Source organism: Podarcis raffonei, chromosome 9 (assembly GCF_027172205.1).
Source record: "Podarcis raffonei isolate rPodRaf1 chromosome 9, rPodRaf1.pri, whole genome shotgun sequence".
In the NCBI taxonomy this organism is placed as follows: domain Eukaryota; kingdom Metazoa; phylum Chordata; class Lepidosauria; order Squamata; family Lacertidae; genus Podarcis; species Podarcis raffonei.
In genome coordinates, this window is record NC_070610.1 from 78352663 (window position 1) to 78366863 (window position 14201).

The 14201-nt window shown below is 47.7% G+C and overlaps 1 protein-coding gene across 2 annotated transcripts in view; it reads left to right on the forward strand.

Annotated features, from left to right (window-relative positions):
- The first annotated feature begins 7374 nt into the window (after window positions 1-7374).
- Window positions 7375-14201, forward strand: part of ADISSP (adipose secreted signaling protein) — a 72318-nt gene continuing 65491 nt past the window's right edge. For both annotated transcript variants that reach the window (XM_053402204.1, XM_053402205.1), the window contains exon 1: window positions 7375-7500. The gene's annotated coding sequence lies outside the window, so the exon portion shown is untranslated. The remainder of the gene's footprint in view (window positions 7501-14201) is intronic.

The following is a 14201-nucleotide window of genomic DNA, read 5'->3' on the forward strand; positions in this document are numbered from 1 at the left end:
CCCTAAGCCAGGCTTTGCCAACCTGGTACCCCCCCAATATGTTTTGGATGACAGCTGGCGGGTCGGTCGTGGCTCAGAAAGCATAAACCGACGGCTATATTATTTGAAGATTGGTGGGCAAAGGAGACCGTCCTTGGCGATAGGAGAAAAGTCATCTGCCTTACCTCCAACTCCCCAAATCTAGACCTATCAGGTGGGAGTTTTTGTGAGAGCTTGGGAACACCACCTGGGATGTCCTTTTACCTTGCAAGCCCTGTTTTTTTCTCTTGGGTTTTTGTGCTAGATCTTCACATATGCCAGGCCACTAAGGAAGGCTGGGCATTTGCATCCAATGAATTTCAGTCCAAACAGAACTGAAGGTTGTTGCGAGGGCTGCTTTGTTCTATTATTTGGCCCTTGCTGGATGCAATTCAGACCTCCAACATTCTCTCTTATTGACCTCAGGATCTGCCCATCATACGGGGGTGTGCAGAATTTTTTTGCAGCAAGCTTCAATTATGACGTCAGCAGACCCTGCACACAGCCTCCAACAGACCTCCGCATATAATTCTGCGTGGGCTTCACTGCTCAATACTGTGTAAGATTCCAAGCTTGCCACGTGGACTCTTGAGTAGTCGCTCCCTGTTTAGCTCCCATAATGACCTCTCCTTCCGACACAATAGATCTCAGGAACTGGCATGCAGATCTCAGAATCTGCTGGAGGTGCCTGCACCTGCCCCATTGTCGCAAGGGAGGGTTGAATTCAGGGGTCGCCAGTGTGGTGCTGTTTGACCCCAGCTCCCATCACATGGACCAGTGATCAGGGATGATGGGAGCAGTAGTCCCAAAACGTTTGAAGGGGCACCACATGGTCTAAACCATGGGGCCTTCTCCTAGTGCCCCAGGAAGCTGGAGGAGATATCCCACTTCCTATTCACATCATAGCTATTGTTTTCCTTGGTGAAAATGGCGCCTGCGGATTTACCCCACCAGGCCTTTGAGACCATTGCAGCCTGGAACACAGAACTTGAAGGGACAAGCCAACCTGCTTCAAAACATGCCATTCCACCTTGGCTGCTGCCCCGGGCTCTCAGAGGCTGACGCCACATTTCCTTATGCCACGCGGAAAAAGGAACGTGGCACAAGGGGTGGGGGAAGGCTGGCACCATGCCACGCCCTGACTACAATGAAGGCACACTTGAGCATTTTCTCAGGAAATGCTGTCTAGAGCAGACACAAGACGGGCACCCTTAGCCCAGCTCTGATGCGAAAACGGTGGCGTGGAAGAGCAGACTCTCCCGCCGATGGAGCAGGCGTTCTGATCAGTTGCTTTTAATCAATCGCTTTTCGATTATGGTGAAGCTAATGTTGCATCTGGGTAGCATTGGGTCATCACGGGCTGGGGTTTCTGTACAATCGTGTTGTTTCTTTGCATAGGGGCTTGTCTGAAGATCTTTCAGCATTAAAACGGTGTATCCTTCTCGTTCCTTGTCTCTTTTATTTGGAGCACTCTAGCAGCAGGGAGGAGGGATGCGGGTGGCACTGTGGTCTAAACCACAGAGCCTAGGACTTGCCGATCAGAAGGTTGGTGGTTCGAATCCCCGCGATGGGGTGAGCTCCAGTTGCTCGGTCCCTGCTCCTGCCAACCTAGCAGCTCAAAAGCAAGTCGAAGTGCAAGTAGATAAATAGGTACCGCTCCGGCGGGAAGGTAAATGGTGTTTCCATGCGCTGCTCTGGTTCACCAGAAGCGGCTTAGTCATGCTGGCCACATGACCCAGAAGCTGTACGCCGGCTCCCTCAGCCAATAGAGCGAGATGAGCGCTGCAACTCCAGAGTCAGCCACGACTGGACCTAATGGTTAGGGGTCCTTTAGCAGCAGGAAGAGTGCTCCAAAAGATTTTGGAGCAGCACTCCCAAGCTAGGGCTCTCTCGATGCTTTAGGCAAATGCATGGGGAGAAGGCTATCAATGGATACTAGCCACAATGGGCACGTTCTCCCGCACTGCCAGAGGTGTCATGCCTTTGAATACCTGTTGCTGGGAATCATAGGCTGGCAAAGCTAAACATACCCAGCTCCTTCAACCGTTCCTCATATGGCTTGGTTACCCGACCCTTGTTTGTCTTGGTTGCCTGCCTCTGCACACCTTCCAGCTTGTCAACATCCTTCTTAGATTGTGGTGCCCAGAACTGGACACTGAACTCTAGGTAGGGTCTGACCAAGGCCAACAGAGGGGAACTATTACTTCACTGAGCACTAAACTTCTGTCGATGCAGCCTAGAATAGCATTATAGAATACAGGGACATGGGTGGCGCTGTGTTCTAAACCACTGAGCCTCTTCAGCTTGCCGATCAGAAGGTCGGCGGTTCAAATCCCTGCGACGGAGGCTCTGTCCCAGCTTTTGCCAACCTAGCAGTTCGGAAGCACACCTGTGCAAGTAGATAAATAGGTACCGCTGTGGCGGGTAGGAAAATGGTGTTTCCGTGCGCTCTGACACTCATCACGGTCCTCCATGCGCCAGTAGCAGCTTAATCATGCTGGCCACATGACCCGGAAAACTGTCTGTGGACAAACGCCGGCTCCCTCGGCCTGAAAGTGAGATGAGCGCCACAACCCCATGGTCGCCTTTGACAGGACTTAACCATCTAGGGGTCCTTTACCTTTTACCTAGAATAGGATTAACTCTTATTTATTTTTTGCTGTTGCCGCTGCTGCATCATCACACTGTTGACCTATGCTAAGCTACTGGTCTACTACGACCCCTAGAACAGTTTCACATGTACTACTTGCAAGCCAGGTGTTCCCCCATCTTATATTTGTGCAGCTGGTTCTTCCTGCCTAAGTGCAGAACCTTGCTTTTGTACCTGTTGAAACTCAATTTTGTTAGTTTGTTTTCCCCCCAATTTTTTTAATTGATTGTCAACATTTAAAACATCACATAAACACATAAAAACACTCAACAAAGAAAACACAGCAATAAACTAAACACATACAAAAAAGTCTATTTCTTCTAGTACCCAACTACTTCACATTAATAGGGGACTTCCTCAAATCCCCCCTAACTGAATTTCATTATATCACTTTTATAACAGTTCTCCAAATTCATATTTCTAATGTTAACTCCTTTCATTTACTAACCCTTTCTCGTTTACTATTATTCTAATCTTTAATACTTACTAAACCTATTCCTATTCTACCCCTAAACCTATTTGATACTTCCAAGGATTTTCTATTTATCTTTAGCTAAATATTCTTTAAATTTCATCCAGTCCTCTTGTGTCTCCTTTCTGATCGCGGATTCTTCCAGTCAGGTCGGCCAGCTCCAAAAAGTCCATCATCTTCATCTGCCATTCTTCATTTTGTTAAAACAAAAATTTTTTTCCCTTCCAGTAGCACCTTAAAGACCAACTAAGTTAGTTCTTGGTATGAGCTTTCGTGTGCATGCACACTTCTTCAGATACACACTGATATTTTGTTAGTTTGGTCCCAGTTTTCATTTTGTTAGTTTGGTCCCAGTTCTCCAATCTGTTGCAGTCATCTTGAACCCTGATTCTGTCTTCTGGGGCATTAGCTATCCCTCCCAGTTTGGCATCATTGTCAAATTTGATAAGCATCCCCTCAATTCCTTTGTCCAAATTGTTTATAAAGACGCCGAACAATGGGTCCAGGAGAGAACCTTGCAGCACCCTGCTTATCACTTTCCCCCAGGGTGACGAGGGAACATTATCCTGATTTCTGCCTTCAGCGTGACTGGAGCCTTGTTTCCAGAACCCCAGGTGCCATTTGCTCCCATAGATTGTATCTCATATCATCTCATTTGCTCTGTGTTCCTTGATCTCTGGGGCTCTGGGGAGACATCATGGCGAAACCCAACCTCCCCGCTCCCCGTGAAGGGCAAAGAAATCAGGCCTAGCAAAGGAAGCAGGAGACCAAGGCTGTTGATGACTAATGGGACGAAGAAACAAGACCCCTCTCTCACCTACAGACCATCCATTAGTGAATTATGGATTCTGATGAGATTACCCAAGTTATTCTGGGCTGCTGGGAGCAGAAAACAGATCGCTCCTTGCCGCTTCTGGGAGACAATTTTATTTTCTCAAGTGTGGTGGGGTGGCATGTGGTTGCACAAAGCACATTTCGGTGACTGGCTGCAGAGGCAGACCGTCGTCACAACAACGCTTGTCATGGGGGCATTTTTATAGACTAATTGGAACGGTAGAGTTGGAAGGGAGCCTGAAGGTCATCGAGTCCAACCCCTTCAATGCAGGGGTCACAGCTAAAGCTATGGGATGTATGGTAATCCACTGGGTGTGAGATTTGACCAGCTCCGGCCCATCTGAAGCTGGTACAGGCTCGTCTTATCTTGAGCCCAAGCAGAGTGTAGTCCCGCAACAAAAGGATAAGCAGGTAATGTGCCACATGCTGAAGTTTATTTACAAGCTATGCTGAGAGCATACAAACACACATCTTGCCTCTGTGAGAGCAGAGAAGCAACTCCTCTCGACACAAAGAAACCGAGAGAACACTGAAAAACAGGAAACCAGTGCACGTCACATCCAGTCTCCCATTCCCATGGGAACCCAACAGTAACCCTGAACTGTGAAATGTAAACATTGTCTTGTGACAAGCATTTTGCTGCTCAGTAAGGGAAACAGAAACCAACACTGGGAGCAGTCAAGTACAACATTCCTTGTAATGCTAGAGAAGACATGCGAGGGTGAAATATACTCAGAGTCGCAAAGTGATTTCATGCTCTTTATTCAGCTCATAGCGGTGAGGAGGAATGAATGAATGTCCCCTCAAAGTATCTGCTTTATATACATTATTTACACAATGGGCTGCACATGATTGGCTAATTCCGGAATTCTACTGTAAGCCAATCAGGTTGTGGATTCACTTCTATCTGGAGCATGATTGGGTGGTTCCTGCCAACCAATCATACTGCTGCATTGTTCTAGGACCAATCAGACTGCTGCATTCTGAATCCTATTGTTCTAGGACCAATCAGACTGCTGCCTTTTGGATCCTATTGTTCTAGGACCAATCAGACTGCTGCAGTTTGGATCCTATTCAACTCAGTACATAACAGAGGGAATGTTTGGTCCAGCCAGTCGAAACTTCCTGTTCTTCCTGGCTGGATCATCCTTCCTTTTGCATGTGATAGGTGGGCGTGACCTTACCTGTCCAGGTAACAAAAGGAGTCACACAGCACACCTCTCTCTTTTTCACTTCCTTCTTTGTTGGACCAGCTTCTAGCTAGGACTGCTTTGCTAGCTCTCAGCTAGCAGAAGCACTGGGATTATTCCCCCATATAATAATAATAATAATAATAATAATAATAATAATAATAATAATTTATTTATACCCCGCCCACCTGGCTGGGCCTCCCCAGCCACATTGGGCGGCTTCCAACAAAACACTAAAATACAATAACCTATTAAACATTAAAAGCTTCCCTAAACAGGGCTGCCTTCAGATGTGTTCTTAAAGTTTGGTAGTTATTTTTCTCTTTTGACATCTGGTGGGAGGCGTTCCACAGGGCGGGTTCCACTACCTAGAAGGCCCTCTGCCTAGTTCCCTGTAACTTGGCTTCTCACAGTGAGGGAACCGCCAGAAGGCCCTCAGAGCTGGACCTCAGTGTCCCGGAAGAACGATGGAGGTGGTCTCGCGGCTGCTCCCAGTCACCAGTCTAGCTGCCGCATTCTGGATTACTTGTAGTTTCCAGGTCACCTTCAAAGGTAGCCCCACATAGAGCACATTGCAGTAGTCCCAGCGGAAGATAACCAGAGCATGCACCACTCTGGCGAGACAGTCTGCGGGCAGGGAGGGGCTCAGCCTGTGTACCAGATGGAGCTGGGAGACAGCTGCCCTGGACACAGAATTGACCTGCGCCTCCATGGTCAGCTGTGAGTCCAAAATGACTCCCAGGCTGCGCACCTGGTCCTTCAGGGGCACCTCTGCTGGTTCTTAGGTCTTGCTTGACATAGCTCAGTTTAACCAACTGAGTGTGATGTTTACAGTGCTAAGGTTGCAGTTACAGATAGGTAGCCGTGTTGGTCTGCCATAGTCAAAACAAAAATTTTTTTCCCTTCCAGTAGCACCTTAAAGTCCAACTAAGTTAGTTCTTGGTATGAGCTTTCGTGTGCATGCACACTTCTTCAGGTTTAGCTGATGCGTATGGAGCCCGGGGGGGGGGGCGGCGGGATGCATTTTGTGTTTACATCTTATATTTTTATGCTGTGAACCATTCTGAGATCTATGGAAGAAGGGCAGTATGCAAATTTAATAAATGACGAAATTGGTAGTAATAATACGGTAATAAACAGCGTTTTTTTTCTGGAAAAAAGGTGGAGGAACTCACCACAAGGTTCATGCAGCAACTAAATGTGTGATGAATAAACTCAAGCAGATAACGATCTGAATTAGAAATGGCCACTACAGATATAGTGGGGCCTTTTCAGCACTGGCCCCGACTTGGTGGAACGCTCTGTCACAAGAGACTAGGGCCCTGCGGGAACTTGACATCTTTCCGCAGGGCCTGCAAGACAGAGCTGTTCCACCTGGCCTTTGGTTTGGACTCAGTCTGACCCTTATGTTTCCCTCCCCTTATGGTCTTGGATTTATTGGCTACTTTTAAAATGAGGCTGCCTTTTAAATTGCATTTTAACCTGTATTTTAAATTGGGGTTGTTGTTTTTTCCTCCCCCCCCCATTATGTTTTTACTGTGATTTTATTGGTGTTCAGCCGCCCTGAGGGTGGGGTATAAATAAAATTTATTATTTTTTATTTAATTATTATTATTATAGGTGGGTTTTTGGCTCAGGCATTGGGTGCATATCCTGTTTCAGCCCTTCCGGGTGGTGTTAGTGGAGGAATTATTTAATTTAGAAAAGGGAAGGGAGAACTCAGTTCCCCCATGTTCCTGCTCAAACAACCCCTGCCCCGATGATAAAATATACAACAACAACAGCAACAACAACAACTGACTTATCCAGCCTGGCTTTGTTTGGACCCCGCGAAGCGCCGTGCGACAGAAGGTGCAGTAACAGAGCGGGGACGCTCCCGGCCGGCAGATCCACGCGGAAAAGAGTCAGGGGTTGTTGTACTGTATTGTCCTTTGCGCATCCCGCGCGCTCCATTCCCACGTGCAGCCGCACACGCGAACGGCCCCGCCCCGCCCTGCAACATTTCCCGCCTTTGCCATTGGCCGAGCCTTTCCCGCCTCGGCCCCGCCCCACGGTCTAAAGGGCGGTCCGCCCCGCCCCGCCCCTGCCCCGCCCTCTCGCCCCACCCCCGCCTTTCCTCCGGGCCCCGCCTCCGCCGCCCCGTTCCCCCGCCCGCCATTGGCCGAAGGGCCTCCCGGCGGCGGCCAATCGAGAAGAGCCTCGCCCTCTTTGTTGCCCGGGCCAATGAGCGGCGGCGAGGGCGGGGCGTCTCCGAGCTCGGCTTCTCCGGGTGGGAGAGAGGCTCGAGCAGGAAGGACGCGGCCGGCCACGCCGCCGACCCCTCCGCCGCACCAGCCGTGAGTGCACCGAACCCCTGGCTCCTCCTCCTCCTCCCCCTTGCTCGCCCCCGATCGCATTCACACGTTCAGCTGCCTTGGATCGCGAGCGTTCACGTGTCTGCTCATTCACACGTTCAGCTGCCTTGGATCGCGAGCGTTCACGTGTCTGCGCTATTAAGGGGTAACGGTAGCAATAAGCGTCTGGGAAAAGGGTCTCTGCCCCGCAGGAGTTTGCAATCAAAGTTTGATTTGTGGGGGTTTTTTGGGGGGGGGTTGAGTATCAAGGCTAAGGGGCGACCTGACAGCAGCCACGTGCTTCAGAGGACCCTGGTCTCGTTTTGTCTTTACAAGGTTTTGTGTATGTGTGTTTTTATTATAAAGGGAGGGGGATAACTAGATTGGATCCTGCTAGCGCCTGCCGTTGTGATTCCTCCTTTCTCTAACTCTTCCCCGTGCTTCTTAATGCAGCTTTAAGCCTCTGTATTTATGCTACTGTTATTACTACTATTTGAACTGATTTTATAATGAACTGATTTTAGAATCTTGTATTATTTTATTGTTGTTAGCCGCTCTGAGCTGGGACTTCGGCTGGGAAGGGTGGGATATAAATAAAAATTTATGATGATTATTATTATTACCAGTTTTTTTCTCCGGGGGTACACGTACTCCTAAACATTTTGTGAATCTTTGTACTTATGTCCATTTACTGTATTTATTTTCCCTGATTTGAACTATAAAATGGTGATTTAATGAGAGTACCCCTAAACCTTTTTTTTAATAGGGAAAAAAAAGCACTATTACTATTATTAATTTGTTTATTACCTGCTCTTTGCCCTAAGGTTCCAGGGCAGGTTGCAGTACAACTCTCTCCCTCTCACCTGCTATTAGGCTTGCTTGTTTTCTTTTTAAACTGGAAAGCTATGCTGCTCTCTGGCGCTGGTAGTTTCCCCCTGACAGAAACTCCCCAAAGCGTTTGTTAAATGGATGCTCTGCCTTCTCCACGAAGGTGCATCCAAGGTGCCTTTCCACATGACGTTATTGTGGAGAGATTGTGAGCTTTCGCAAGCGGGTCCTGCAATAAACTGAGCAGTCTTCTGGGTACCACAGCACACTTTGTGATTGCACTAGACATCTAAAGGCAGCCCTGTTTGTTTTTTGTTTAGTTGTGTCTGACTCTTCGTGACCCCCCTGGACCAGAGCACACCAGGCACTCCTGTCTTCCACTGCCTCCCACAGTTTGGTCAAACTCATGCTGGTAGCTTCGAGAACACTGTCCCACCACCTCGTCCTCCATCGTCCCCTTCTCCTGCTTCCCTTGGGTCAGGCTATGCTTGATGGATCTTGGGGCTTTAGAAGATCCTGCAAGCCCTGGTTTAGATTGTGTCGTTTAATACAGGGACCTCAGTGTGAGCTAGAGCTAGGCAATGACTTTGGAAAGGGGTTCTGGGGGGGGGGTTGCACAAGATGGAGGGGAGCACCTGTATATTCCTCTTCCTCTCTTTCACCCTAACCACCCATCCTATAGTCCAAACATTTCCCTTTTCTGCAGCTGCTGCATCTCTTAACAGCTTTCTGGGAGCTGTTCCATACTTCCTGCCTTGTGCTGCCCTGCCTTTTTCCTGATATATTATCAACTTTTTGCCGCCTCCTGCTTCAAGTAGGCAGGCGTACAGTGGGCGATGAGTGGCTCCCTTACCCACAAACCTGCTCCCCTTTCCCAGTGACACTGTGTTTGGTGCAATACAGCCTTGGACACCACGGTGCCTTTCTGCCCAAACCCATTTGCCTTGGCTCCTACCTCTGAGCAAAATTCCTGCTGGTTTTGATTCCTGCTCCTCTTTGATCTCTCGCTTGCTCCGGACTCCTGTCTTTGCCTTTGGGGAGATATTTGTAGGGGCGCCAGGTTGGCACAGAGAGGGCAGGAAAAGGCAGGAAAAGACCTAGTGGTAGTGAGGATAGAGAGAGAGAATGCTTCATTTCTCTCTGCCCTAAATGCATTTTATAGGCTGTGATATTCCTGTGAAATTCTGGCTGATTTGGGTGGGAGAATCAATCAATTAACACCTTTGTTTTTAACAAGCAGTTCCTTTGTTTTGTTTTGATACTGCAATATGGCACGAAGAGAAGACTGATTTCACATAACACGTTTTAATCGGCAAACGAAGTGAAAAAAAGCACCAGTTGATTAATTGGCATGATCAGATCTTAGTGTAGTTGAGCCTTAAGGCTATACTTCTTGTATTTATATGTTATTTTGGTCCTTTTTTTAACTGTACGGGAAGTGAGAGGAAGAAAAATATTAAAGATGATCTTTGCTTTATTGGCCTGGTTCACACATAATTCTAAGCCATGGTTTGTTTAACGGCTAACATTTTGTTTAAAAAAGGACCATTCTTTCTCCAAAGTAATGACTAGTTGTCCATCTGCTTTTCCTTCATGCCTTTGTAGCTTTGTTTTGGACGGGGTTGCTGAACAAACCATGGTTAAGGAAGGATGTTGGACTGGCACATAACTCAAAGCAGCTGTTTAAAGTAAAGATTTGTCAGCCAAAAACAAACCATATCTTCACATGGTGGTTTGTGGGCAGTAAACATACCATAGTTAAGTTGTCAGGTAAAATTCTTCCCCTTCTATTTGCCAGGAGGTGATGGGCCCAGTGGCCATGATCTTCGTTTTTTTGATGTTGAGCTTCAGACCATATTTTGCGCTCTCCTCTTTCACCCTCATTAAAAGGTTCTTTAATTCCTCCTCCCTTTCTGCCATCAATTCACACGCCTTTAGGAAATCATAGCTTAATAAAGCATGTTTTCGTGTCTTGGGTGAACCAGGCCAATGAGAGGCAGTTTAACAACTAATTCCGAAGAGGTTTTGTGTTATACACAAATGTGCTCAAATATATTAACCTGCCTGTGTTGGCTGGGGCTTTTGTCCAAAATACACGAAGGGCACCAGCTTTGGGACGTCTGGAAGCCAAGCAGTTTTTTAGTTGGCAGTCTAAAAATCCTTTAATCAGCTGACAGTTCTAGTTGACAAAGATCCTGGGAGGCAGAAAATGGAGGCAGAAGCGGAAGATATGAGTGGAAAATGCAGAGAAGCTGGTTGGGGGGTCCGTTGTTAGGAGACGCCTCTGAGCTTCTGGGGCAGTGGGTCAGGCTCTCTGGGGTGGGTGAGAAGAAAGCTTATGCCAGCGAGCTCTTTGAGGTGCTGCTACAAGGACTCGTGTTTCTACAGGCCAAGGCCTGCTTTACACATTCTGCATTTTCACGCACAAAGTGGGAAATGGAAAGAAACCAGCGATGGCTGTTTGGGCTTGGTGGCATGTGTTGTTTGCAGCTGTGGGCTGCTTGCTTGCGTGTAGCATTGCTGCATGCAAATGTCTCCATGCGCACCTTGTCTCAGAACAAAAAAGGTGCGTGAATGCTGCCAAAAAGTGCCCAAGAGTAAAATTCAACTTTGAGCCCACAAAATGGTCTGAACGTAGAACATAGAATGGGGTGGTTGTTGTTTAGCCGTGTCCGACTCTTCGTGCCCCCTGGACCAGAGCACGCCAGGCACTCCTGTCTTCCACTGCCTCCCGCAGTTTGGTCAGACTCATGCTGGTAGCTTCGAGAACACTGTCCCACCATCTCGTCCTCTGTCGTCCCCTTCTCCTCGCGCCCTCCATCTTTCCCAACATCAGGGGCTTTCCCGGGGAGTCTTCTCTTCTCATGAGGTGGCCAAAGTCTTGGAGCCTCAGCTTCAGGATCTGTCCTTCCAGTGAGCACTCAGGGCTGATTTCTTTCAGAATGGATCGGTTTGATCTTCTTGCAGTCCATGGGACTCTCAGGAGTCTCCTCCAGCACCAGAATTAGGGTAAAATTACCCAAATAATACTGATAGATGATTTCATTTACCCATAACAATGCCTAGACAAAGAATCTGTTGACGACTCTTAACGACTGGTCTTTGTTCTGACCAGGTCTCTCCATGGTTTTAAGTTTGGTAATGAGTTGCAATTCAGCAGCTTCTCTTTCCAGTCTATTTCTGAAATAACAAAGACATTGGATTCTTATCTCATTATACATGACAAAGCCATTTTTCACCTTCTCACCCCTTGCTTTTTCCTGTAAGACCTATTGCAGTCGTTAAGAGTCGTCAACAGGCTCATCACAGCTATCTGCCAATCACCCATTCCCACCACCCTTCTGAGTAATACCCCTCCCCACCTTCTCACTATATAGAAGGATCTGGCAACTTCTGTTTCAGTGTATCTGAAGAAGTGTGCATGCACACGAAAGCTCATACCAAGAACTAACTTAGTTGGTCTTTAAGGTGCTACTGGAAGGAAAATTTTTTTTTTTGTTTTGACTATGGCAGACCAACACGGCTACCTATCTGTAACTAGACAAAGAATGGATTCTTCCTCCCTAGACACCAAATGCGTTTTGACCCCCCCCCCGGGGCAAGATCACCAAAACCCACACGTGCACCCTCAACCACTGTGATCAGTAAGCTCTCGGTCACTTAGTCTAGCAGCGCATAAACTTTGGAGCTCCCTGCCAATTGAGATCAAGATGGTGACTTCACTGTACTCTTTTCGGTGCCTGCTGAATAGCATTCTTATTTAGACAAGCCTGTCCAGACGCTTAGAAAGTTGAGGGAATTTTAATCTGTTTTAGTATTGTTAACTTTTGTATGTTTTAAAGCAGTATGTCTTGATTTCAATGTTTTATACAGTGGAACCTCGGGTTTTCAAATGTAATCCATTCTTAAAGTCCGTTCAGCTTCTGAAACGTTTGAAAACCGAGGATCAAAGGGCTGTCAGCAAGTCCAATGGGGGAAATTGAGAAACGAGTCTCGGAAGCCGTTCCACTTCTGAGGCGCGTTCGAAAATGGAAGCTTTCACTTCTGAGTTTTTGGCGTTCGGCTTCTGAAACGTTTGGCATCCGAGACGTTCGAAAACCGAGGTTTGACTGTATTTTGTAAACACCACTTGGAGGGTGTTTTGTTTTGTTTACAATCAAGCGGCACATGAATTTTATTAAATTAAATAAACATGCAATCTTTCGCCCAAGGTGAGCCCGTTGCGTGATCTCTATAGATGACCAGGTGGGGTGACCTGACCCACAATGAATACAATGCAGAGCAGTGTATAGTGGTTTTTTGGGGTTTTTCTTTAGAGCAGTGTATAGTTAATTGCAGGACTAGATGATCCTTGATGCCCCTTCCAACTCTACAATTCCCTGATCCTCTAAATCTTCTGACCCTCTAATTCCCCTGCTTCGCCAGCTGTTCTATCAACACTTCCTGATACCTGCCTGATTCTGTGTTTACCACCTGTTCCCACTTTTCCTCTTCAGACCCGAGTGACGTGGGGCAGTTCGTCTGTGAGGGTAGGAGTCGTCCTTTCCTCTGTGTGTGAAAAATAATCTTATCTACGTTGCCTGCAGAGCATTCCCCCCCCCCCCGAGGGGATGGGGTCACTCCTGTTTCTGCATAGCTCTGTGCGTCCACCCCAGCTCTGTAACTATATCCACAAGGTCATGCATACCAGACTTGGCTGCAGTCCAGATCTGGTTAACGCCGTCTCTTTATGTCGCCGAACATCTTTTTCCTTCCCTGATTGTGTTACAAAACTCCTGTTAGATTTGGCCCACAGACAGGTGATTGGTTTGAAGAGAGCTGAAAGCGGTTTGAAAGAGAGGAAGCTTTCCCCACGATGTGTAGACACACTTGCAGTCATAGAATAGGAGAGTTGGGGTACCGAGGGTCATCCATTCCAACCCCTTGCAATGCACGAATCTCAGCTGAAGCATCCCTGACAGATGGCCACCTGCGTCCCTCTGCTTAAAAACCTCCAAAAAAGGAGGTTGAATGGCTCTTGCCTTCAGGAAGTCCTTCCTGATACTCAATCAGAATCTTTTTCCTGGTCGTTGGAATCCACCTGTTTGCTCCATCTTTCACGTGACACCCCTTTAGATAGTTGAAGATGGCCCTCACATCTCTTCGTCATCTCTTCTCCAGCTCCCTTGACCATTCCTCATCAGGCCTGATATAACCGGTAGAATTCTACAGGATGGGGTCTTTGTGTGGGAAAACAGTCAAGATCCAAGGATCCCCAAAGGGTGGACATGTCAGGCATCATCTTGGCACTCAGGCACCGTCACTTGGTCGCAAAATGCGCCTGGCTAATTTCAAACACTGCTTGCTGGTTGTGTTTGTGTGTGTATACAGTCATACCTCATGTTACGTCCACTTCACCTTACGTTCTTTCAGGTTACGCCCCGCGGTGACCCGGAAGCACCGGAAAGGGTTACTTCCGGGTTTCGCCGCAAGCGCAGAAGCGCAAAATGACGTCACACGCATGTGCAGAAGCAGCGAATCGCAACCCACGCGTGCGCAGATGCATCACTGCGGGTTGTGTTCTTTTAATGTTGCGAACGGGCCTCTGGAACGGATCCCATTCGCAACCAGAGGTACCACTGTACATATATATGACATACTGTTACATGCATATTTTTGGAAATAAAGTTGGGGCCAGTTAGACATGGTGGTTTCTTCCCCGCCTTCTCTCTCTCTCTCTCTCTCTCTCTCTCTTTCTCTCTCTCTGCTGGAATATCATAGTTCTGGCATCGCTAGGCGTGATCTTTTGAGCACATAGAGTGGCCTTCTTTCCCTCTACGCTAAGAGCCTGGCAAACAGCGACGGTCAGTTCCCCTTATCCCTTGCAGAAGGATAAA